Raw genomic sequence first — 25,468 nt, 5'->3', positions numbered from 1 at the left:
TAAAAAGTGTACATCTGCACAAGGAAGGATTTTTACAATCTGTTGATTGGGTAACAATAATGAGTCCCTGACTACCAATCCATTCTGTCAAAGCCGCAAATCAATAGCACTTCATACTTGTGGTGAGAGCTTTAGGCATTTCACCCTGTGACTTGGTCTTCGAAAGTGAAATAATTGTGGGTCAGGATGTGATTGGGTAAGGGGATTAGGAAAGAGGTGGTGGGTTTGGTATCAGGAGGATGTTTGGAAAGTGAGACCATGGGCATGGGGGATGTTGTAAAATGATGTTGCATCCATAGTAACCAGCAAGGAGTCATGTGGTAGCAAAACAGGAAATGCAGAAAGGCGGTGAAGGAAGTGAGCATTGTCTTCACTGTAGGATGGGAGGTTACAGACAATGGTTTGCATGTGATGTTCAGTGGGAGGATTGTACCCAGCCACAGTTGGACAAGTGGAGAGACCTGTGTAGTTGGGTTTGTGTAGTTTGGCGAATAGGTAAAAAGGAAGGAGTGGTGTGAGGAGTGAGATAGATCCAGGAGTCAAGTTATGGGATGGACTTATGGTCTTGGAGAGCTGCTGGAGTCTTGTTGGAATTCTAGGATGTGATCATGGTTGTAAGGTTTGTATGCAGAGGTGTTAGAAAGTTGGTGAAGACTCTCAGCCACATAGTCACTATGATTCATGAACACTGTGATGAAGCTTTTATCTGTGGGAAAGATGATAAGGCACAGATTGATTTTCAGGATATGGGTAGCTGTGTGTTACATAGGAGTGATGTTGGTCTCATTAGGGAGGATTTAGGAAAGGAAAGTAAGGCCGAGTTAGAAGTGACGAATTCCTGAAAGATAACCAAGAGATGACTGGCTGGAATGGGAGGTTCAGGGTGGGAGGGAGGCTGGAACTGTTTTAAGCAAGGTTCTATGTGAGGTTTTTGTTGGCTGTTATTAGTGGGATGCATCATCATCATCATTTAAGACTGATTATGCCTTTCAGCGTTCAGTCTGTAGCATAGTCTTGATCTATTTCAACGGTTTTTATACCCCTTCCCTTCCAACACACACACACTAGCCACCAAGGAAGAGCCTACAGCTTTGATTCAACCCCCCTACCCTCTTCCAGTCATACCCTCATACCTCCCTAATGCACATTGAAGAAATTTCAGCTGCAGAGATTAGGTAAGGAAAGAAGTTCCTTTACAAGTCCAGCACACTTGAATTTAGGTTTTGGGCTAAAGGTGAGGCCTTTAGAAAGTACCAATACTTCTGCAGGGCTAAGAGTTGTGGCAGAAAGGTTGACAACAGTTTTACAGGATTGGTGTTTAGGATGTATATATCTCATGGAGGATGGAGGAATTCGTTGCGATTGTGGAAGATGGAGTATCGAACAAAGCATAGTTAGGGAGGTATGAGGGTATGACTGGGGGGGGGGGGGGGGAGGGGGTTGAATCAAAGCTGTAGGCTCTTCCTTGGTGGCTACTGTAGAAATAGATCAAGACTTCACGACAACTAGCAGGTTTAAACGGGTGGGTGTTGTAATAGATATGTAGAGGTGGAGGTGATGAGGCTTGCACAGGATAGATTAGTATTGAGAGCTGCAGCAAACCAATCTTCAGACTACCACAGCAACAACAAAAAGGTCATAAGATGGAAACAATTTTGCATCATAGTATCTCCCTCTTTCCACTCCATGCAGTTTTCACTTATGGTAATGTGGCGTGTGTACAGAGATTTATCGGGTGTTGTTATTTTTTATTGTACTGTATTAACAGGATTTATCAAGAGTGGTGATAACATCAATTTGTGACAATAAATCTTTGTCATGTGCAATCTATAATACTGTTGTTCCATTTGTAATAAACAATTTCTTTGGTGCTGTTTTCCCAAATAAGCCTAAATTTTACTGTTATTCACATGGACAGAGGCAGAGTAAGACATGGGAGATAACTTCAGCTGATCTTCGAAGATCAGTTTCTTGAGACAGAGACAGTGTCATTATTATTATTGTTATTGTTATTATTATTGTTATTATTATTATTATTATTATTATTATATTGAATTATTGTTAATTAATATCCCCTTAAGGAGAGCAGTAAAGCACCATCAATTTTCAAGGCTTTTTTTCTGTCTCTTTCATTTGTCTTTCAAAAACTTCTCATATATTCATTGTGATTCCTCTTCCTCTCTTCTGTACCGTCGTTCCCCGTTTTCTTCTCTTTCAATATCTGCTGAAATTTCTGTTTTCCAGTTTTTTACTCTGTATTTTTTCCTGTCTGTGATGTCTTCTGTGGAGATGTTTTGTTTCTTGAGGTCCTCCATGGTTTCCTATACCCAGTTGGTTTTCACTTTATTGGCCATAACTATATAAAAAATATTCTTGGTAAGTCTGTTTTTGTGCATAATTTGTATGTGTCTCTAGAACCTTGTCCTTCTTTACCTGGTGTTGTTTTTAATCCTCTGTTTGTATTTATACAGTTCTTTTGTCAATATGTTTATCCAGATCCCTTCTCTCTGAACTGGCCTGTAGATCTTTCCTTCTGTTTTTCCATCTCTTTGATTTTTGTTCTTCCCTTCATTGCTGTTGTTCTGAGGTGTACAAGGCCTGTGTTAACTACTGTACTACAGTGTCTTAATTTGGCATTGATGGAAAAACTTGTTTTGTTATAATTGTTCCATATAAGTCTGAATACCTTATGTAGTTTTGTGATTCTTTTTTCATTGGATGTTGAGTTCAGTCTTATTTTCTGTGTAATCTCTTCCAGGCACTGGAAACTTTGTTCATGTGATATCTTTCCATACTTTGTTACCAGTGGGTGTCTGTCTCTTTACATTGTGTCAATGTACAAGTTTTTTTCATGTGAGATTTGTAGTCCCATATTGATTGAGATTTGATAAAGAGTTTGTAGAGCTTTCTTGTCTTCTTTTCCGTTATTTGTTATTATGGCTATATTATCAGCAAAGGCCAGACATTTTATCTACATGTGCATATATATTCCGCAAGCCATGGTGTGGTGTGTGACATGATCTGACTACACGTAGAGTGCAATCTTTGTTTGGCACGGCACTTGGAGGGCAACGGTTCAGTCTTCACCCATCTGTCTCTTTTGTCGCATGTCCTGATTATTTTCTCCAAAACTGAGTTAAATAGAGTAGGTGATGGCCATCCTCATGCCTCACTCCTGTCTTTACTTTGAACGGTTCATAGATCTCTCCCATGAACTTCACTTTCGATATTGCATTTTTCATGTTTCTAGTCCTATTAACATCAAAGATAATGATAATGTGCAAGAATAATGTAAGGCTAGCATCTTTTTAGTAACATGTTTCTGCTTATACAGCTTATATTGTACAACTGGAAATACAATGTCAATTTTGTTCTGATGACAACACATGTCACCTGGGAATAGTAGATGTACTGGCAATGGTTTCAGTGTCATCCGCCAACAGATAGTGTAATGGCATAGCTATCAGAGTGCTATATGTGTCTACCCTTTAATAGGAAATGCTCACAGCCAGTGTGATGCAGACATGTGAAGCAAGCAGGCAACCATGCCAGGAAGGCACACTCGTGATTCTTATAGCCAACGAGTGAGTTTAAAAAGGGGTCAAATTGTGGGCTTCCGAGTGGCAGGATGGTCCTTTCGGGGGAATTGCCACACAAGTTGGACATGCTGCGTCAGTTATGCAACGTTGCTAGTATCAGTAGTCACGTGAACATTCTCACACACGTAGTCGAGGTTCTGAACATCCACACAGCACAGATGCTCACTAGGATTGTTGTACTGAAAGGGCAGCAGTTGCAGATCGTACGGCTACCGCAGCACAGATAAAAGGTCTTGTGAGCCCCAGAAGTGTCAACACAAACTGTTGCAAAGCAGTTATTGCCAGTTGCGTTACGGACGTGCACACATCTATCCCGTCTTCCAATCGTGCCTCAGCACTGACATGCATGGCTCGAGTGGTGCCATCAGAGGATCTCTTTGAGGATGGCATGGCACGCCATGGTCGTAAGTGATGAAAGCAGATTCTGCTCGCACACAAGTGATGGTCATATCAGCAAATGACATAAATCTGGTGAGCACTCTCTTGTAGAGTGCATTCGTCCAAGATACAGTGGCCCCACCCCACGCCTTATGGTCTGGGGTGCGATAAACTACAACTCTCATTCGTCTGTGGTGTTTCTGCACTTGGTACATGCAGAATGATGTTACACCTGTTATTTTTGCATTCTTGCAACTGGAAGGTAATGTACTGTTCCAACAGTATAGTGCTGACCCACACGCTGCCCACGAATCTCAGTGTTCTCCGAAAGATGAGCAGTGACTTCCCGGGCCAGCATGTTCTATGAGTTTGTCTCCAACCGAGCACATGTGGGAACATGGGATGAGAAGTGACTCGTGCAACTTGTCAACCAACAACTCTTACATAACTATGTGAACAGATTGAGCATGTGTGACATAATTTATCTCAGGACAGTTTTTGCCATCTGTACTATCGACTGAATGCCATAGTCAGTGCCTGCATTGTCACCAGTGAGGGCTACACGACATACTAATGTGTGTGTTTTGGCACGGGTCGATACATGCTAGCTGAGAAGCATTTGCAGTATTGATCTGTAAATGTGATCATTTCATGTACTCCATATGCACTGTTGCAACATTAAATCTGGAGTGAATTTTCTTCTGGCAGTGGGCACAGACTTTTACCTCACAACTTTGATACATTTTACTTTTTCTTTTTCTTAGACTTTAACCCCTGCTATCACAGTCTCAGCATGTTAATGTGGATTTGGCAGTATTAGTGGTAAATTGTGGCCAGATGCCCTTTCCATGCCACCTCCCCCCCTCCCCTCCCCCCTTCCAACCCACACCAGGATGAAAGTTATGTACCCTGTATCTGTATGTATCTAATATTATCGTGTGTGAAAGTGTGAGAATGTTTTCAAAATGTTTGAGGATCATGTAACTGATGTGGGGTGTGCATACCAGTCTGCTATTCATCTAGTCGGATGTGGACAATAGCCTAAAAACCATGTCAACACTGGCTCTAGCTGCATGCTAACGTTGGCATCTACCCAGGGGTATTACAATTTCAATAGAGTACAGTAGAGTTTTAATGATTTATACAATATTTTTATGTCATAAATTTTAGAAAATTGATTGAAGATGTCTTTCTGTTGTTGTTTAATTTATGATATAGCCGCAACAGAAAATCCAACAGAATATGTTAATTATTCTGGTCTTGTTCATTTCCGTATTTGTTCTGTGTTAAAGTAATTTTTCAGACGCATACAACATAAATGTTAAAGTAAGGTCTATGATGGCAGGCAGCGACTGGGATGTTGTCCTGACAGCAGGTAGGGTGCAGCCTTTGTTCACCGTGGCACTAGGAGGGAGAGGGTTATGTCCTATCGCCCCAGCTTCGTTTTACCCCTGGGAAACATCCCCAGGAGTCATCTGATAGCAGGTTGGTGTCACCTGGGGCCATCCTGCAGTCACTGGAACAAGGAAAAATCCCCACCTTTTATGTTTTATGGGTAATCGAGCCCAGGACCACCTGATTGGAGTCTAGTGTGCTACCCACTAGACCACCACATACACCGTGCTTATGGGATATGAAATGTCTGCATCTATATGACTACTCTGCATTTCACAACTCAGTGCCTGACAGAGGATTTATCAAACCACTTTCATACTGTTTCTCTACTGTTCCACTCTTGAACAATGTGTGGGGAAAAGGAACACTTAAATTGCTCTGTGTGATCTCTGATTTGTTGTGTTTTATTATAACGATCATTTTTCCCTATGAAGGTGAGTGCTATGAAAACGAAAATGTTTGTGTATTTGGAGGATGAAGTTGGAGACTGGAATTTTGTGAAAAGATCTTGCCACAGCAAAAAAGTATTTCTTTTTGTGATTACCATCTCAACTCGCATATCATGTCCGTGACTCTCTCTCTCCTAATATATTACAATAATACAGACTGAGCTGCCCTCATTTTGGCTTTGATTTCCTCCATCATTCGTATCCCATGGTGTACTTGTGCATTGTCATCTTGAAACACAACCAATGATCATCCAAATGTTGACTATATGACAGGACAGTAGGTTCGAGGATCCTGTCATCAAATTGCACAGCCCTCAAATAGCCTCACTAGAAATGAGATTTGTCAGACATCTGTATACCATACTGGCCCAAAACATGACCAATCCATCTGCCTGCTAAACTTAAAAGACTGGACTGCAGGTCTGAAACTCATTTTTCACTGGAGCGGACACAAATGAACAAGAATTCTCTGTGGCTCTGAACAGTAGCTGAGCACAAGCAGACACCATTATGTTGCATATGGTTAGCATTGACAGGTGTTCACTCATGTTCTGCCCATTATCAGTCTTTCGATGAACTGTCAAACGGAGTCTCCATCATCTCTGCATTGGTGAGAGCAGGAGAGAAAGAGCTAAATTCTGGTGTTTCATCAGTGAACTTTTGTCTTCAACTCAAGATCTTTGAGCAGCAGAATGGTCTGAAGAGAATGTAATGTTTCTGATAACAGAATAGATGCTCGTGAATTCCAAGATGTCCACGCCATAAATGCCAAATAAAAAGAAATACAATTGACAGAGTGTTTCCGAGGTACTGGGAACATGAGAAAGATGATAATTACAATAGATACTTTCATCAGCCAGAAATGGAGTGAATAAGCACGAGCTTCGTATTTGTTTTTATTAAAAAAGAACAGCACAACAAAGTTCCTTGAAAGTAAACATGTACAAAAATGTATCTATCATGCCGATTAAAATCACGTACATACCCCACAAGCCACCTTAGTAATTTCTTGCCCTGTTCCACTGACAAATAGTGCTAGGAAAAATTATAGTCTATATGCCTCTCTACAAGCCCTAATTTCTCTTGTCTTTGTGGCCTTTACGTGAATTGTAAATTGGTCGCTGTAGGATCGACCTAAAGTCAGCTTCAAGTACGAGGTACCTAAATAGTTTAATGGTGTTTTGTGAAAAGAATATCATCTTCCCTCCAGGGGTTCCTATTTGAGTTCCTGAAGCATCTCTATAATACTTATGTGCTAGTCAAACTTACTGGTGACAAATCTCTGAATTGGTTCAATGTCTTCCTTTAATCCAATGTCATGCAGATCCCAAACACTCAAGCAATGCTAAAGAATGGGTCACACTTGTGTTGCGTCCTTTACAGATAAGCTACACTTTCCTAAAATTCTTGCAATAAACCAATTTGGCCATTTGCCTTCCCTACAACCAAATTTGCTTGTTTCATGTCTTACTGCTTTTTAACATTATGCCTAGGTATTTAATTGACATGACTGTCAAGCAGCATACTACTGATGCTGTATTCAAACATCATGGGATTTTTTTTTCCTTCTCATCTGCATTAACCTACATTTTTGTAATATTTACAGTAAGCTTCCATTCATCTCATCAATCACAAATTTTGTCTAAGTCATCTTATATCCTCCTATAGTCACTCAATGGCGTCATTTGCTCATACACAATAGCGTCATCAGCAAACAGCCACATAGTGCTGGCCACGTTGGCTGTCAGATCCTTAATGTACACTTATTAGCCAAAACATTATGACCACTGCCCACTGCGAGTTGGATGCTGCCTGGTGGCATTGCGGGCATGTGATGCAGTAACAAAAATATGTAAATAGAGCAGACACAGATGGGGGCTCACTTTAGGGAAGATATGGGCTGCAAATGGGGAAATCAGTTGAGATAAGTGATTTTGATAAATGGCAGATTATTATTATGCTGAGCCTGTGACACACATCTCAAAAGCGGCAGTGCTGGTCAAATGTTCATGAGCTATCTATCACTAGGTGCTAAATGGTTAGACATCCATGACTCTTCACAGTACTTGGGGTTTGGAGGCATGTCTGGCTGCAATGTGGATAGATGGTGATTTGTAGCAACTCTGCTGAAAGAGCACAATGTTGGTGCACGCACAAGTGTTCCATAGCACACTGTTCATTGTAAATTCTGGAACACGGAGCTCCGCAGCAGACCACTCCTACATGTTCACATGTCTACCCAACAACATCATCAGTTGTGATTGCAGTGGGCACAGGACCATTCGGATTAAACCATCAATCAATGGAAATGTTGGCTTTTTGGGTGAATCCCATTTTTGCTACACTAGATTGCTAGCTGTCTCCACAAAAACCATCATTGAGGTGAATGGCAGCTCCAAATGTGCAGCACACCATGTATGCCGGCTGGTGGGAGCAGCATTATGCTTGGGAGACATTCTCCTGCACTTGCATGTAGTAATCGAAGACATGCTGACAGCTGTGAATCACCTATTTCCCTTCATGCTTGATGTCTTCCCCGTCAGCAATGTCATCTTTCAGCAGTGTAAATGTCTGTGTCTCAGAGCCAGAATCATGCTACAGAGGTTTGAAAAGCATTATAGTGACGTCATGTTGATGTCTTGGTGGCCAAATTTGCCTGATGTAAACCAAAAGAACCCATCTGGATCGCTATCGAGCATCTTTACCACGTATGCAAATCAGTGATATGTTATTTACGTGAATTACAAGACCTGTGTGTAGACATCTAATGCTTCATACCTCCTCAAACCTAACAACAAGCTGTCTGATCCCTGATATGCAGAATCAGTGATGTATTTTGTCCCAACGATGGACAAACAAGCTATTAAGCAGGTCATAATGTTTTGGACCACCAGTCTAAACAGGATGTTACAAAAAGGTACGGCCAAACTTTCAGGAAACATTCCTCACACACAAAGAAAGAAAATATGTTATGTGGACATGTGTCCGAAAATGCTTACTTTCCATGTTAGAGCTTATTTTATTACTTTTCTTCAAATCACATTAATCATGGAATGGAAACACACAGCAACAGAATGTACCAGCATGACTTCAAACACTTTGTTACAGGAAATGTTCAAAATGTCCTCCGTTAGTGAGGATACATGCATCCACCCTCCGTCGCATGGAATCCCTGATGCGCTGATGCAGCCCTGGAGAATGGCGTATTGTATCACAGCCGTCCACAATATGAGCACGAAGAGTCTCTACATTTGGTACCGGGGTTGCATAGACAAGAGTATTCAAATGCCCCCATAAATGAAAGTCAGGAGGGTTGAGGTTGGGGGTGTGTGGAGGCCATGGTATTGGTCTGCCTCTACCAATACATTGGTCACCGAATCTGTTGTTGAGAAGCATACGAACACTTTGACTGAAATGTGCAGGAGCTCCATCGTGCATGAACCACATGTTGTGTTGTACTTGTAAAGGCACATGTTCTAGCAGCACAGGTATGAAATCATGATAACATGCTCCATAGAGCGTAGGTGGAAGAACATGGGGCCCAATCAAGACATCACCAACAATGCCCGCCCAAACGTTCACAGAAAATATGTGTCGATGACGTGATTGCACAATTGCGTGCAGATTCTCGTCAGCCCACTCAAGTTGACTGTGAGAATTTACAATTTGATCATGTTGGAATGAAACCTTATCCGTAAAGAGAACATTTGCACTGAAATGAGGATTGACACAATGTTGGAGAACCATTCGCACAAGTGTACCCGTGGAGGCCAATCAGCTGCTGATAGTGCCTGCACATGCTGTACATGGCACGGAAACAACTGGTTCTCCTGTAGCACTCTCCATACAGTGACGTGGTCAACGTTACCTTGTACAGCAGTAACTTCTCTGACACTGACATTAGGGTTATCGTCAACTGCACGAAGAATTGCTTCGTCCATTGCAGCTGTCCTTGTCGTTCTAGGTCTTCCCCAGTCGCTTAGTCATAGGTTGGAATGTTCCGTGCTCCCTAAGACGCCAATCAATTTCTTCGAACGTCTTCCTGTCGGGACACCTTCGTTCTGGAAATTTGTCTCGATACAAACGTACCGCGCCATGGCTATTGCCCAGTGCTAATCCATACATCAAATGGGCATCTGCCAACTCTGCATTTGTAAACATTGCACTGACTGCAAAACCACGTTCCTGACGAACACTAACCTGTTGATGCTACGTATTGATGTGCTTGATGCTATTACTGTAGAGCAATGAGTCGCATGTCAGCACTAGCACCGAAGTCAACATTACCTTCCTTCAATTGGGCCAACTGGCGGTGAATCGAGGAAGTACAGTACATACTGACGAAACTAATATGAGCTCTAACATGGAAATTAAGCATTTCCGGACACATGTCCACATAACGTATTTTCTTTATTTGTGTGTGAGGAATGTTTCCTGAAATTTTGGCTGTACCTTTTTGTAACACCCTGTATAGAGAATGAGAGTGATCCTATCATACTTCCCCGGGGCACTCCTGAGAATAACCCCAATACCCCTGCCTCTGATGAACACTCACCATCAAGGACGACATTCTGGCTTCTACTACACGAGAAGTCATCTCGAGCCATTCACATATCTTGCAACCTAATCTGTAATTTCAGACCTTCATCAACAGTCTGCAGTGGCGCACTGTGGCAAACACGTTCTGGAAATAACAATGTGGTATCTGCCTATTCCCTTCATCCGTGATTTGCAGGATATCTTGTGAGAAAGGGGCAAATCGAGTTTCACACGAATGATGATTTCTAAATCTGTGCTGATTTGTGAACAGAAGCAGAAGGATATTGGTTTGTAATGATGTGGGTCCGTTGTTTTACTCTTCTTATATACAGGAATTACCGTGCTTTTTTCCAATTGCTTAGGACTTTGCATTAAGCAGGAAATTACAATAAATGCATGCTAAGAACAGGACCTATGCCATAGTGCACTATTTGTCGAGAGACCCATTGCTGAAATTTTGACATTATGTTGGCTAGACAGTAGGTTGGAGGATTCAGTTCTGATACTGCACAGCTCTCAAATTATACTTACTAGTTATTAGAGGCATTTGATATCCATAGGTGACACCAGACCAAAACCAGACTGACTCAACTATGTGCTGAATCTGTGGGTCTTCACACTTGAGACATTCATTGGTACCTGGCCATTTCCGCACCCTTCTACAAGGATCATCAGGTATCAAAGAAATGCTTCACATATTGTGAAAGGAATACAATACCACTGATCCAAGTTCCGCTGGAGGACACTCTGTATCACCACTAGTAATTTCCTTTCCTGTTGCACCACAAACAGAGTGAGGGCAAAATGACTTGTCTATATGCCTCTGAATGAGCCCTAATCTCTCTAAACTTGTCTTCATGGCCCTTACATGGAATGTACATTAGTCGCAGTAGATTGTTCTGCAGTCAGCGTCAACAGCCATTTCTCTAAATTTTCTCACTAGTGCTCCTCAAAAAGAATGTCGCTTTCCATCCACCGGTTTCCAAGTACACCACAATTCTTTGTGCACTACATTCCCCGGGGGTTTGTACTGTAGTACATAATGGACACCTAGAGACCCCACTGAATGTGTCGAGATGGTTGTGTACCGTGTGAGTCAACACAGCTCTCCCCATTATCTGCAAAAAAAGTCACAGTGCAGTTACAGTAAGTTCCCGAGGTACTACCTGTCAGCTATAATTTGAAGTTAGCAGTCGTCAGTTGTTGTTGGCTCTGAGCAATCTCTGTAGTGCTGATTTTTAACATTTTGTTACTGCAAAGGCTGTGGAATGTTCATATGACGCCGCTGTAGCGTTTGCCAATTGTGTGGTAACTTTCCATGCTGACAAACATTCTGACTGTAAAGTAACAGTGCTTGGGCAGTCTTTAAGCATCAACGCTTTAATCCCTTTGCAAAGTCAAATTTTTTAATGTTATATTGGACATGTGATCAGTTTGTTTATTTATTTATTTTTGTAATTTTATTTTTGTGGTTTAGGACAAAAACTGTAGTGGTAGTGTATTTCTCCTAGAGCCCTTTTGTGAGCTGCTATTTTCCTCTGTGAAAATGAGGCAATTTTTTTTTCCAACTACACAAGTGATGATAGCAGTGATCTGACAATAAACAAAAACTGTTTGTTGCAGCAATTTTTATGCATCTGGTAAAGTGTACTATCACAAGATAGCAGGTACATCTACAGATGGTAATATATATTCCCAAAAGCTTAGTAAAACCACTAAGTGGTTGGCAAGTATGCTTCCCGAGATTCACAAAAGACATAATTGAGTAATACCGTATTTACTCGAATCTAAGCTGCACTTTTTTCCGGTTTTTGTAAATCAAAACACCACCTGCGGCTTAGAATCAAGTGCAAAGTAAGCGGAAGTTCTGAAAAATGTTGGTAGGTGCCGCCACAACTAACTTCTGCCGTCGAATATATGTAGCACTACACAGGCATGCTTTTCAGGCACAAAGATAAATACTGGTGCCAAAACCTATGCGTCAGTAAACAAACTAAAAAAAAACAGAGCTTTTTTCTCTGCCCCGAGTTTCGACCACTGCATTTTCATACTTTATCCAATGAAGTAAATACAAATCCCGTATTCTTCATCTCTGAATGTTGCAGCCTTTCAATGTACTTCGAAAATCCGACTGGAAGACTGTTTGGGATGTTTGTCAATATGGCCAAGTCTACGTTCTGAATTTTTGTCCTACCTGTGACAAGAGATGGTTGTTAATAGCAACTTTTATGAATTGTGAATCACATGCAGTATTCTCTTCACCATAAGAATAATACGAATGTAAACATTTTGCCATGTATTCCTACGTGTTTCCTGCTATCTCATTTAAATCCTGTCTTCCTAATAAACTACGAAACTAGAGTGAGACAACAGCAAACGCGGAAGAATATATATATCATGTCATGTTTATATTTGTATTATTCCTATGCTGAATAGTGATACAGTCAGAAATGAAGCATGGCAACTGACTAGATTTTTAAACCTAAGATGGTTCTAATTTCTGTGCAGAATGTAATGCACTAAAGAGGCGTCTGCAAAAATTTTCAAACGGAGAAAATTTTTGGCTAAACTTTCGTTTGGAACATCTATCATATGCAGTCTACTATATGGTTCTTGTTGAACATTATCAAAGAAACCAGCAGTGTAAGTAACAACAAATAGCAGTCTCTTGCCATTGTTTTGCTGATGAGACGATTCCTCTCTCTTTTTTTTTTTTTTTTTAATTGTAAGCAGCAGTATCGTGCGCAAAAGCAAGCCATCCCGCGAGTGGCGACAGGCCGTAAACACGCATAATCAGAATGTGACAAACAATGCATGGCACAGTATGATATTGCATTTTGAGCTTGGAGTGACGGAAACACCTATAACAAAGAGAACGGCACTTATCAGATAAAAGAAAAATAAGCAATCAATTCAAACCAGACGAAGCACGTGAAAAAGGCTCTCTAGTATAAATATGGACGGAGAGCCTGACGCATAGCAATGACTACATGGTAAAGCTTAACTGCTAAGTTTACCACACGCACCAAACTACTGTAGCTGTATCATCATTCATTCGACCTAAATTGTCTCATATTACAATGGACCAACTTTGTTTCGGTTTGGAGATGTGGTCTAAGACGTTTCTCCTCCTTAAATTTCGAGTCACAAATTTCAAGTGCTGCTTAGATTCGGGAAAATTTTTTTTCCTTGATTTCGAGTCTCATTTTTCAGGTGCGGCTTAGATTCGAGTGCGGCTTAGATTCGGGTAAATACAGTAAGTGTACTTCCCAAACCATTTTGAGAAACTATTTTGATGGAAAGCATATTTTCCTAGAGCCATTAAAACACTGTTATTTGGTGGGCTGTATATTTCTCACAGCACTAAAAGCTATATTTCATAACAAAAAGAAAGTAAACTGGTGCAGCGGACTATCACTGGATGCCAGGAGCATGCAGAAGTGGTAGTTCCTTTCAGAAGCAGTTGCAAATATATGTGCCACCAAATAATGTTGTTTTGAAGGCCACTGGGAAGTATGCTTGCTACCAAAGTAATTTTTCCGTGATACAAGGGGAATATACTTACCACAAAATTAATTTCTTTTTTGGACTGCAGAAAAGATACTTACCACCAACTGACCATACTTACCACTAATTTAGTTGTTTTACTCTGCTCTTGGGAAAATGTTGTACCTCCTCTGGATGTGGTTGACCTTTTGTGATAATATGCTAAACAACTGGTGTCTGTTTGTCATGATATCAGTGCTGTTGTCACTTGTTACAACAGAACACATTGTTTCATTCTGCAATATATGCTGTTGTGACTTGTCTCAGCTCGTTTCTTTAAGTAGTGTTAAATGAAGTTTCTAGGATTGTAAAATAGATAGTCAAATAAAAACAGAAAATTCCTTTTTTTCACATGTAGTAGTAACTCTTAACAGCTTACTAAAGACAGTGGGAAGTATACTTACCACTATAGTTTTTTGCTCCTAAATCACAAATATAAAATAATCAAAAATTAAATGTAGTTGATACTTCAAAAATGATACCAAAACAATTAACTTTACAGGGCTGCTACAAAAAATGTGCCCACAAATGGGTTAAAAACAAAGTATGCAAGCTGTGGGGGCAGTGTGAAACTTTTTTAAGCACTGTATTTGAAAAATATTATTCATTTTGTTCCACTTCTAGAAAGAAAATTGGACGGATAGCTGACTCCATAAAAATTAATACATTTCATACTGTGCTCGAGCACAGGCAATAAAAAACTGTGAGCAAACATGATGTGTGTACTTGTTGCCTCAGGGTCTCCTGCAAAACTGAGGTGCTTGAGTAAGCTACATCACACTGCTTCGTTGTGTGCTTGTTGTCAAGCCGGTTTATGAAGTACACATCCCCCTTCATTTCTATATAACTTTGTTTTGAATGCACTGTACAAGAATATTGAATACCTTGAAAATTATCGAGTTCAGCCATTCATTCACATGTAATATTCCAACAGCTCCATCACCGATGAGAGCCTTCAGGGGTGTAAAACGAGTAAGTGAGAAGTGCCACTGAACTACTAACAACCATTTTCATCTACTACTAATCTGCTCACATTAATCATTATTCAAGGGGATTAGTTCTACATCATTTTATTTTTATAAATATACAGAGAAACAACTACTTGAAAAAAGCCAATGCTCTGCTACTTAAACTGCTCTGCCACTATTTTGATTTAATACTTCATGCTAAATGGGCATTTAATTTTACACAGGACACTGTCATCTAAACTTATTCTGATAAATTCATATACTTCCTTCCTGTGCAATGCCCTTTATGCTGTCAATGCCACGTTGGGACCGGTACAGTAGTTTCTGTTCCGTAGAGAACCAACCGTACCTGCACATAGGCTATTATTATGATGGAATCACCACTTCAAAAGGTTTTCCAAAGCTGCTGCCAGCTTCCCTCTGTGGAGTAAACCATCTACCATTCCTGTCTGCTCCTAGAGAATATGTTGCATTGCTAAATATGGTTTTCTGTTAGAAAGTGTTTGTGTGTTGTGTGTCTGAGGTGGGACAGGTAGGTAAATTCACATATCCAGGTTAATTATTGGTGGACTGGCTAATAAAACATTTTTTACTTTAATTTTGAATATTTGGGGATTTCCAGATTGCTCCTAATGTTGGCTGGCCGATGTTAAAAGGGTGTTGCACCTGAATATAAAACAGTTTTCTTAACCCTAAGCTTCAATGCATATTCTCTATGGAAATTATTTATATTGTGATTGTTATGGTTGCAAACTTTGCAATTAATGCTAAATTCTCTCTTGTCCATTTGAGCAGCTCAGAGGTCAGCATATCTTGCTGCTATGTGGAGGACCCAGGTCCAATTCGTGGTAATGCCTTTTTCTTTAAAGGGCGAAGCTACTCCACACCCACACTGACATGGTGACCATCACCAAAGTTCTATCATCACCTCCGTTAGCTTCGTTACAATTGAGAAGTGCACAGGATGTGAGGTCATGATGTTGTCCGTAGGATTACCCACTTATACAGTCACTTTGAGGTGATAGAAGTGGTCGAGAAGTGAGCAGAAGGTAGCAGTTTTAAGGGCAGAGGGAGAAAAGTGCCGAGGCAAGCACCAAAGGAAAAGAACTTCTGCAATAGTCTGGACAGATAGTAAGAGCAGTAACAGTTTCTTTCTGTCTGCAAGGGTGAGGTTGTTGTTAGTTTTGGGTATTGTGCGATGCTCGATACCATTGTCGCAGCTTAAAATACTCTTTACAAGTGTCAGTCCTATTGAGGAGGGGTACTCCTGGGCTATGCACCTGAGTGTCTCCTGGGCCACCTGCAGCATCTGTACTTGTAACATGCCAAGGTCGTTATACGAGTGGTCAATTGGCCATAAAGAGGTTTGGTTGGATATGTTTATGTTTAGTGTGCAATACTGCTTTCCCGTATTGTCAGTTGGTCAGCTAGATATTTGCAGCTGGCAATGCCATTTAGTTTTGCTGTAATGCAGGGATTCACCAGTGTTTATTTTGTCTGTGAGCTTGTGCTGTCAACAGGTGATTAATTGTCCCTAGATAGAAGTGTTTTTCAGCGTTTGTGTTTTCACCTGTGGTTGTGGTCGTAGTTTCCCAGGTTAAGAATGAAGTGATTGTCAGAGTGTCTCAAGTTCCTGTACAGTCGTGTGGTGAGTTTTTTGAATATCTGTGTGTGAGTTTCAAGGCAGTATTCTCTGTGAAGGTCGACAGTGTGTGTGGACTGTGGTGCACTTCGTTCTGTATCACCTGTAGGCGGCACAGGCGGTCAGAGCCACGTAACCCCAGACTGCAGCTGCATGTATCATCATGGGTCTAATCAGTATCATGTACACGGACCTCGATACCCTCCTATTCAGTGTGCTTTACCTGTTGAGCTTAGAGTAACACTGTTTGAGCCTTGCATTTGCTCAGTTGGCCTGTCACTGAAGTATATGACTTTAACACTGAAACGTATTGGGCGTGTGTGTAGTGTTATTTGTCTGCAGTCTTAATGTGGGGTCCTGCCCACTCATCTTGTATAGGGTGCCTAAAGGATGCTGCATTCTCAAAATGCTATACAACAATTCAAGCAAACAACATTAATAGTTTTTATTACAAATAAGAAGCTAGACAATGCTTAACCTGGAATTTACAATGGTGTCGCAAGCAATAGGCGACATGCAGTATAAATGCGAGTCCTTTGCTATATACAATGTTCGTGCAAGTTTGACACACAGTTTGTGGATCACTAATAACTGTTATTGTAGCATTCAGCGCTAGGCCTGTTCGTATACTGTCCTAATCCTGTCCAAATACTGAGTGGCCGAGGCTGGCAGGAGTGGCACTTATATTCTCTTTGTCTAGGGGCCTGCTCCCGTCGTGGTGTGGTCCTTGCCAGTGGGCTATTGGCTGACGGTGTGTTCACTGCCTTCTTAGCTCTTGCAATCTTAATTTTCATTCCAGAGCTTGTGGGTATGCCAGAACACTTAATGTTTGTGCAGTTGTTATGGTTTGTCAGTGAACAGAACTGCTTCACACTTGTCGCATTTGCTTTAACACACTGTCATTCCAGCTAGGCAGTTTTGTTTGCAGTTGCGAATTATGCCTGATGGTTTTCAGTCTTGCACTAGGATGGTAGTGTCATCTGCGTAGATGGTTGCCATTGTGTTTTGTTCAGTTGGAAAGTCAGTGACGTAGAGATTAAACTAGAGGGGCCCTTGGATGCTGCCTTGGGGTACTCCCACTTGTATACTGTGTTGTGTTGACTGTTTGCCCTGAATGTCGGTGTTGAAGCTTCTGTGGGTGAGATATGAGTGTGTAAGATGTACGAGCTCGTCGGAGAGACTAGCAGTGCAGAGTTTGCGAATGAGACGATTGTGCCATTGATGACTGAAGACCAGGATCAGCGCTCCTGTAGCTTTGTTGGTGTTGGGGGTGTGTGTAATATGTACTACTACATGGAGGAGTTGTTGTGTTGTGGAGTGGTGATTGCTGAATCCAAATTGCTCCAGTCTCAGTGAGTCATTGGTGTTGCAGTGCATAGTAAGATGTTTGAGAATCATCTTCTCTACAATCTTATTCAGGGAGCTCAGCAGGCTGATGGCTCCGTAATTTTGTGGTAGGGAGTGGTATTTCCCTGGCTTCCTGAACATCAGGACAGGGAAGTGTTGATGTTGTAGAATGGTATTCGTCATATGTGTGAGATGCTCTATAGCTTTATTCGTGAACTCCTGGGTGACACGGTTTTGAAAGTGATTGGGACCAGGAGCTTTTCTAGCTGTTTTGTGCTTAATAACCTGTGTAATTTCATGTGTAGCAGTATGTATTGTTACATTGCACTTGGGCTGGGTTACAAGCCGTGTAACCTCCTGGTCCATTTCAAGTAGCAGTGCTGGATTGGAAGGAGCCAGATTCAGTGTGAATGATGTTGCTAGTGTTCTGGTCATCAGCTCATGCTTCTCCTCCATGGAGAATGCTGGTCTGTAAGGTATTTGTAAACTTGGTGTGTAGTATTTCTTCTTGGTGGAGTGGACAGCTATTTGCCACACTCCAGGTCATGTGGTGTGCAGCCCTGCGAGTGTATTGTCCCAGTTTGTGGTTTTAAAAGTTTTAATTTAGCCTGTATGATCCACTGGAGCCTGCTAATATGCTGTTTGTACAGCCAGTATCTCCCGAGATGATCTCTCATTGACATTGGCCCCTGTATTTCTGGGAGCAGGGCCATTTGAGCATTCTTGTGGTATAAGTACCTTAATGGTACCTGCTATTGCATCCTGAACTGCGGTGGTAAGGGCTTTGACAGCTTCAACAAGTTTCCTGCTTTGTGTAATTTTGGGAATTTGTGGGATATGACTTTTCAAGCATTTCCTTGAACAATGCCCGATGTCCACACGTCAGTTGGACAATGAGCTCATGCTGTCTCCGAGCCATTGCTTCTTGATTTGTGGCAGCAAAGTCCAGATTTAGCTGGTTCATCACTTACTGATAGGTGGCAAAGCAAGACAGAAACGTCGAAGGGAACAGATGGCACTCCTGCCTCTTGTGCTGCAGTCTTGCTACGGGTCGTCGGGTGGGATCTGCTCGGTGGATCTGCGTCTCCCAGACATAAGGATACTTTTAAGGATAGAATGTGGGTATGAGACAGTTTTACTTTTTCGTCTGAAAAGACAATTTTGCTTTTTTAGTGTACATACAGAAGAGGGGAGTCCTTATGACTCACTTGTGCAAGATGCAATGCTCAGTGCAAGAGAGCACGGGTGGAAGACAGCAGCCTGTACTGGACAGTGTTGTCCAATGTGAACGTGCCCCGGACACTGAAATACCCTATTAAAGAATGGGAGAGTCACACTGGGGAAGTTCCAACCACAGTTGCAGGAACTTTGAGCCAGAACTCTTGGCCACCTAGCACTGTCAAGTGTGTAGCAGCGTGTGCTTGTTAGTGACACTCCAAAAAGTGTCCTGTGGCATCTACGCCAGTTTTAGCGTATGTGTAACACAAATATCCTCTCGCAGCTACTGCAGGTACAGGGGGAAGGCAGCTGCTCAGCTGTGACTCACCCATAGTACTGCCCGTGGTTTTCCTTGGTGGGAGGACTGGAACGAGGTGCACCAAGCCTTGTGATGCCCATTGAGGAACTGTTGGAGTGAGACGTAGTGACTCTGAGGTCAAGAAAGCTGGCAGTGACCAGAACAGGGTGTGCTGACTCCCGCCCCTCCCTAGATTTTCGACCTTAGCTTAGGAAAGAAAAGAATCATCACAGATCATTAAGGTTCAAAGAACTTGTCTTGAACACTGTAAGGGATCCGTGATCCAACAAACATTGATGCTAGTATCTGATGCCCAGGTCGATAGCCAACAGGAGTAGATTGTCGAGCGCTGCAGTAGGCAGTGAGACTAGTGCTGAGTGCGCAGTAGTATGGTAGAGTGTCGAGTGAGAAGTAGAGCGGAAAAGACGGGCAAGAATGGTGGTCGAGTGAGTTGTAAACGGTAAAATTCACTGGAGTATGACAAGTGAGCACGTCCCCCTGATCGTCGTGGGGTTGACTCTCACTAATGCCGATTCGCGAGTGATAAGAAACAGAAAGTGACAAGTGCCGAATTACGTGTTTCACGTCAACCGCGTCGGCCAGCAACAACCATGGATTGCAGTGAGGATTGTTGTGAATGTTAACCATCAGCATTGCGTGTGACAAAGTACTGAAAATCAGCAATCAATAAAAAGAGATAACCGCAATTAGACGTGTAAGGCAAAGGTAGCAACTGCCTCAGAATTTGTGTGTTAGTAGGAAATATATATCAGTTGTACATCGCAACCTTTGTGATACTTAACAATAGACAAACTTTCAATCATTAGCTATTCCGTCTCAGAACAGCCGCATTCGGTTGAAATACTCCTGAAACCACAGCAGAACAACCAATAGCCTTTCATCCATTAAGCACACGGTCATATATCATAATAATTAATTGTTTGGTGGCTTCGGTAAATTACCCAAAATCCAGTAAAGGGATTAATCGGGGGTGTTTCAACACGAATGCTTAAAAATTCTTTTGTAGTTAACCTATTTTCAGATTATGAAGAGTTCTTTGTTACAGCTTGTATTTTTGTTCCAGGTGTCCCTGAACTTAATGGCTGTAGTGATGTCGTGAAGGCACAAAGTCGGAAGTTGTTAAACCTTCAGAAACAAGATTTTCAAAAGTACTTCTTCTCAGATACCAATATTTCGCCCCTGTTTGTGTCGGATACATAGATGTCTCAGTTGTTGTCACATAATTTGAGTGTAGTGACTGAATCTAGAAAACAGTTTCTTTTGCTTCCCTGTACCCCAAGCATTATGTGCAATGCAGGACTCCTAACAAGACAAACACACAGAGCGCAGCCCTCTGTCTTCTCTTGCCATTTCTGCAGTTTGGGAGCACAGTCCGGAAGTCTGACTCATGTTGACCGGACCTGCAGGGCGAAAATGGTCAACGTGGGTTCGAAGCTGGTGACAGCATGAGCAAAGGTTTTTGTGGGACCCGAACTGATGAAACTCGTACGAGAAAATGGCCTGAAGAAAGGTGACGTACTTAGCATTGCTCGCCTGGCGGGAATTGTGGGGTCCAAGCAGACGTCCAGCCTTATCCCTCTGTGTCATAACATAACTTTATCCTCTGTGGCTGTGGACATTGAACTGGACTCTGCTCTCAACTGTGTGATTATAACTGGCACGGCAAAGTGTAGAGGGCAGACGGGCGTGGAGATGGAAGCTCTCACTGCTGTATCGGTGTCTGCCTTAACAGTGTATGATATGTGCAAAGCTGTGAGTCATGACATTGTGATATCTGAAATAATGCTTCTGGCCAAAAGTGGGGGAACTAGAGGAGACTTCCACCTGACATGAGCATCTGTGTGGGTAAGTGAAATAAGTTAAGTATACCTGGTGTGATGTAGGCAAATTTCAAAGTCTGTTCATAGTTATCATAAATTATACACTCCTGGAAATTGAAATAAGAACACCGTGAATTCATTGTCCCAGGAAGTGGAAACTTTGTTGACACATTCCTGGGGTCAGATACATCACATGATCACACTGACAGAACCACAGGCACATAGACACAGGCAACAGAGCATGCACAATGTCGGCACTAGTACAGTGTATATCCACCTTTCGCAGCAATGCAGGCTGCTATTCTCCCATGGAGACGATCGTAGAGATGCTGGATGTAGTCCTGTGGAATGGCTTGCCATGCCATTTCCACCTCGCGCCTCAGTTGGACCAGCGTTCGTGCTGGACGTGCAGACCGCATGAGACGACGCTTCATCCAGTCCCAAACATGCTCAATGGGGGACAGATCCGGAGATCTTGCTGGCCAGGGTAGTTGACTTACACCTTCTAGAGCACGTTGGGTGGCACGGGATACATGCGGACATGCATTGTCCTGTTGATACAGCAAGTTCCCTTGCCGGTCTAGGAATGGTAGAACGATGGGTTCGATGACGGTTTGGATGTACCGTGCACTATTCAGTGTCCCCTCGACGATCACCAGTGGTGTACGGCCAGTGTAGGAGATCGCTCCCCACACCATGATGCCGGGTGTTGGCCCTGTGTGCCTCGGTCGTATGCAGTCCTGATTGTGGTGCTCACCTGCACGGCGCCAAACACATATACGACCATCATTGGCACCAAGGCAGAAGCGACTCTCATCGCTGAAGACGACACGTCTCCATTCGTCCCTCCATTCACGCCTGTCGCGACACCACTGGAGGCAGGCTGCACGATGTTGGGGCATGAGCGGAAGACGGCCTAACGGTGTGCGGGACCGTAGCCCAGCTTCATGGAGACGGTTGCGAATGGTCCTCGCTGATACCCCAGGAGCAACAGTGTCCCTAATTTGCTGGGAAGTGGCGGTGCGGTCCCCTACGGCACTGCGTAGGATCCTACGGTCTTGGCGTGCATCCGTGCATCGCTGCGGTCCGGTCCCAGGTCGACGGGCACGTGCACCTTCCGCCGACCATTGGCGACAACATCGATGTACTGTGGAGACCTCACGCCCCACGTGTTGAGCAATTCGGCGGTACGTCCACCCGACCTCCTGCATGCCCACTATACGCCCTCGCTCAAAGTCCGTCAACTGCACATACGGTTCACGTCAACGCTGTCGCGGCATGCTACCAGTGTTAAAGACTGCGATGGAGCTCCGTATGCCATGGCAAACTGGCTGACACTGACGGCGGCGGTGCACAAATGCTGCGCAGCTAGCGCCATTCGACGGCCAACACCGCGGTTCCTGGTGTGTCCGCTGTGCCGTGCGTGTGATCATTGCTTGTACAGCCATCTCGCAGTGTCCGAAGCAAGTATGGTGGGTCTGACATACTGGTGTCAATGTGTTCCTTTTTCCATTTCCAGGAGTGTATACACATCGAATTGGCCTGAATATAAGTTGCACCTTTAATTTCGAAAAAGAGAGAAACTTAATTAAAAATAATTTGTCAAGTTGCCCATTTACAAAAGCTTTTCAAAATGTGATTTACCCTTAACCACTTTTTTTGTAGTACAATGTAGATAAATTACACACAAAAACAAAGCTTTCAGTTGCAGTTTTCATGTAAGACACTCCTAACTTCACTAACATTCATTGTTTTGTCACTGTCAGTATTTTTGTCACTCTCCTCCCAAAGTACAGTGCCGTCGCTACAATCCCGGGCATTGCGTGTGCAGCACTTCTTGAACCGTACCTTTAAAAAGCACATCTGTTAGATGAATAACTGTGAGTTTGAAATTTGCAACGTAACTGTACCGAATTCCAAAATTTTCACTCAATGTTGTGCTTCATTGGTGAAGAATAAATTATATTCTTTAGTTAGGGAAAAACTATGCCTGTCCCATTGTCTAAAATAGTTAAACTATGACAGTGGTAATACAGAGGGGTCCAGAAAACTAGACTCTCTTTGATAGTCAATATTGATGGAACAAAATGGCATAGTGTCAAAATTCTTGCATGGGAGGAAGATCATTTTGTGTGTTCAAAGTGACACCTGTTAGCAGCCAAGCAACATCAATGTTGCTGAATTGTTGACTGAAGTACAGCTGTCAGTGTTGCCAGTGTGGTAGCTGCACAGGATGTCTTGATGGTCTCTCATATCTCATTCAGTGTAGCTGGGTTCTGTTGGTAAACTTTGTTTGTCGAGTTCCCCCATTGGTAGAAGTCGAGAATTGTAAGGTCCTGTGACCTTGGTGGGCACTTGACAGCTCCTCTTCGACTTATCCGTCGTCCAGGTAGATTTTCATCTAAGTAGAATCTGATATCTCTGTGGTGGTGAGGTGGAGTACAGTCTTGTAGGTAAAAATCTTTTGTTTCCAAACACCACTTGGATGGCTAATAAAATCAATGTTTGCAGCATGTGATACACCTCACCATTTATGTACCTTCAAAGAAGAATGGGTCAGAGAAACAATACTATGACGGACAACACCACACATGAACACCAAGTGAAGTAACATGTTTGTCCATGTGAACATGAGGATTTTCAGCAGCCCAATACACGCAGCTATGGCAGTTTACATTACCATTCAGGTTGAATTGTGCCTCATTAGGCCAGATAACCTTCCCTGCAAACCATTCATCTTCGTGAAGCATGCCTTCAGATCACTCGTAGTGCTCCATCCTTCAATTCCAGTTGTCCTCATTCATAGTGTGAAACAATCTTGGAATGTACACTTTCCACTTTGCAGTCTTCAGAATTTATCATGCACTTGATCAGCTTATCCCACTTCCCCATACACCCTGCTTCATAGATTCTTGAGATGATCTAGAAAAATGTTGCAATACAGCAGTGCTGGAACCTGGAGGTTGATGTTCTTGTTCGGAGGACCTTTCCTTGTGCACATTTTAAACAGTATTGCCGGCTTAAAATTGATACCAAATACAATAAATTGGTGTTTCAGTAAAGCCTTGCATTGGTCAAACAATAGTTGTACTTCATTCAGTGCTGCATTGTCATCTGCTGGAAACCCACACTACAAGATCTGTTGGGAAAACAGTGGTTTATGCTACCACTCAAAATTGCAGCCATATAACACATTGTTCCAAAGGTAATAACTATCAGAAAATGTCTACACTTTTCTGGATCCCTCTGTAGTCACTACCTAAATGGGATATCAACAAAGAGAATGTTTGCATTGCTACCTCATACACAACAATTGATTTACAAACTGTAGTGATATTTTTGTTTCATTTCAAACTTAAGAAGAAGCACTACTGTTGAGGTTTCTATGATTCATAAAAGTCCCAGTTTTTATGGGGTGTGCTGTATACTCTAATTTTTTTGGAGATTTTTTGTAGAAATGGTGTATCTTATATTCAGGCCAGTATGGTACCCGGTACCATCCTGTTTTAAGTCTTAATTCAAAATATTTATCTTTCTTTTTCCAATACCTAATCAATTTGAGAGAGATATTTAAAACAAAAAATAAGCACTAGCAAGTACGTTAATTTGCTGTTGTTAAAACTTTTTCTCGTGCATGTTCTCTACAATTTTGATATGACACCACCTGCACTCTTATCTTGTTGCCAGTAAAAAGTGAGTAAGTAGGTCCTTAAACTCTCTCTCTCTCTCTCTGTGCCCTCCCCCAGCTGTGTGGTAGCGTCCTCTGTGTTGCTCTATTGTTTCAATTTTTGATGGTCCTGTGCTGTGAAAAGTTGAGGTGAAGTGTTCATTCTTAAATGAATAGTGTGTATCAGCTCTTTTCTCTTAGGATCAGGTTGTCATTGCTGTGTTCATTGATGTAAAATGACACTTTTTTAACAGTTCCTAAAAGGTGCACCACTTCATTGACACTTTTGCTCAGGTGTAGAGCATATTGGCCAGACTAATTTACATGTTTCAGCTTTACACTGTATGGTATCCTCTTTTTTAAAGGCCTATTATCTTTCTTGTGTGTGACTTGTCCAGAGATTGAAAATGTTTTATTTTTTAAGTTACCAATCCAGAACAGGTTTCTGTCAATTTAATTCTTCAGGTTTTTCCAGAAGTTTGCTGAAATTCCCGAGTTGTCCTTTGCACAGTCGGACATCATTGTCTTACTCGCATATTTCGGTGACATTAGTTGTTGCTTTTACAAAGTGCTACTTGAGA

The 25,468-nt window shown here is 42.2% G+C and overlaps 1 protein-coding gene across 1 annotated transcript in view; it reads left to right on the top strand.

The window, feature by feature from the left end:
- The window catches only part of LOC126471514 (uncharacterized), a 218,595-nt gene that overhangs the window by 183,981 nt on the left and 9,146 nt on the right, over nucleotides 1–25,468 (top strand). The window contains exon 8 of the mRNA XM_050099735.1: nucleotides 20,464–21,245. The gene's annotated coding sequence lies outside the window, so the exon portion shown is untranslated. The remainder of the gene's footprint in view (nucleotides 1–20,463; nucleotides 21,246–25,468) is intronic.

Source organism: Schistocerca serialis, chromosome 3, assembly GCF_023864345.2.
Source record: "Schistocerca serialis cubense isolate TAMUIC-IGC-003099 chromosome 3, iqSchSeri2.2, whole genome shotgun sequence".
Lineage (NCBI taxonomy): Eukaryota > Metazoa > Arthropoda > Insecta > Orthoptera > Acrididae > Schistocerca > Schistocerca serialis.
The sequence above is the reverse complement of the archived record's forward strand: the minus strand, read 5'-3'. Positions and strand labels throughout refer to the sequence as shown.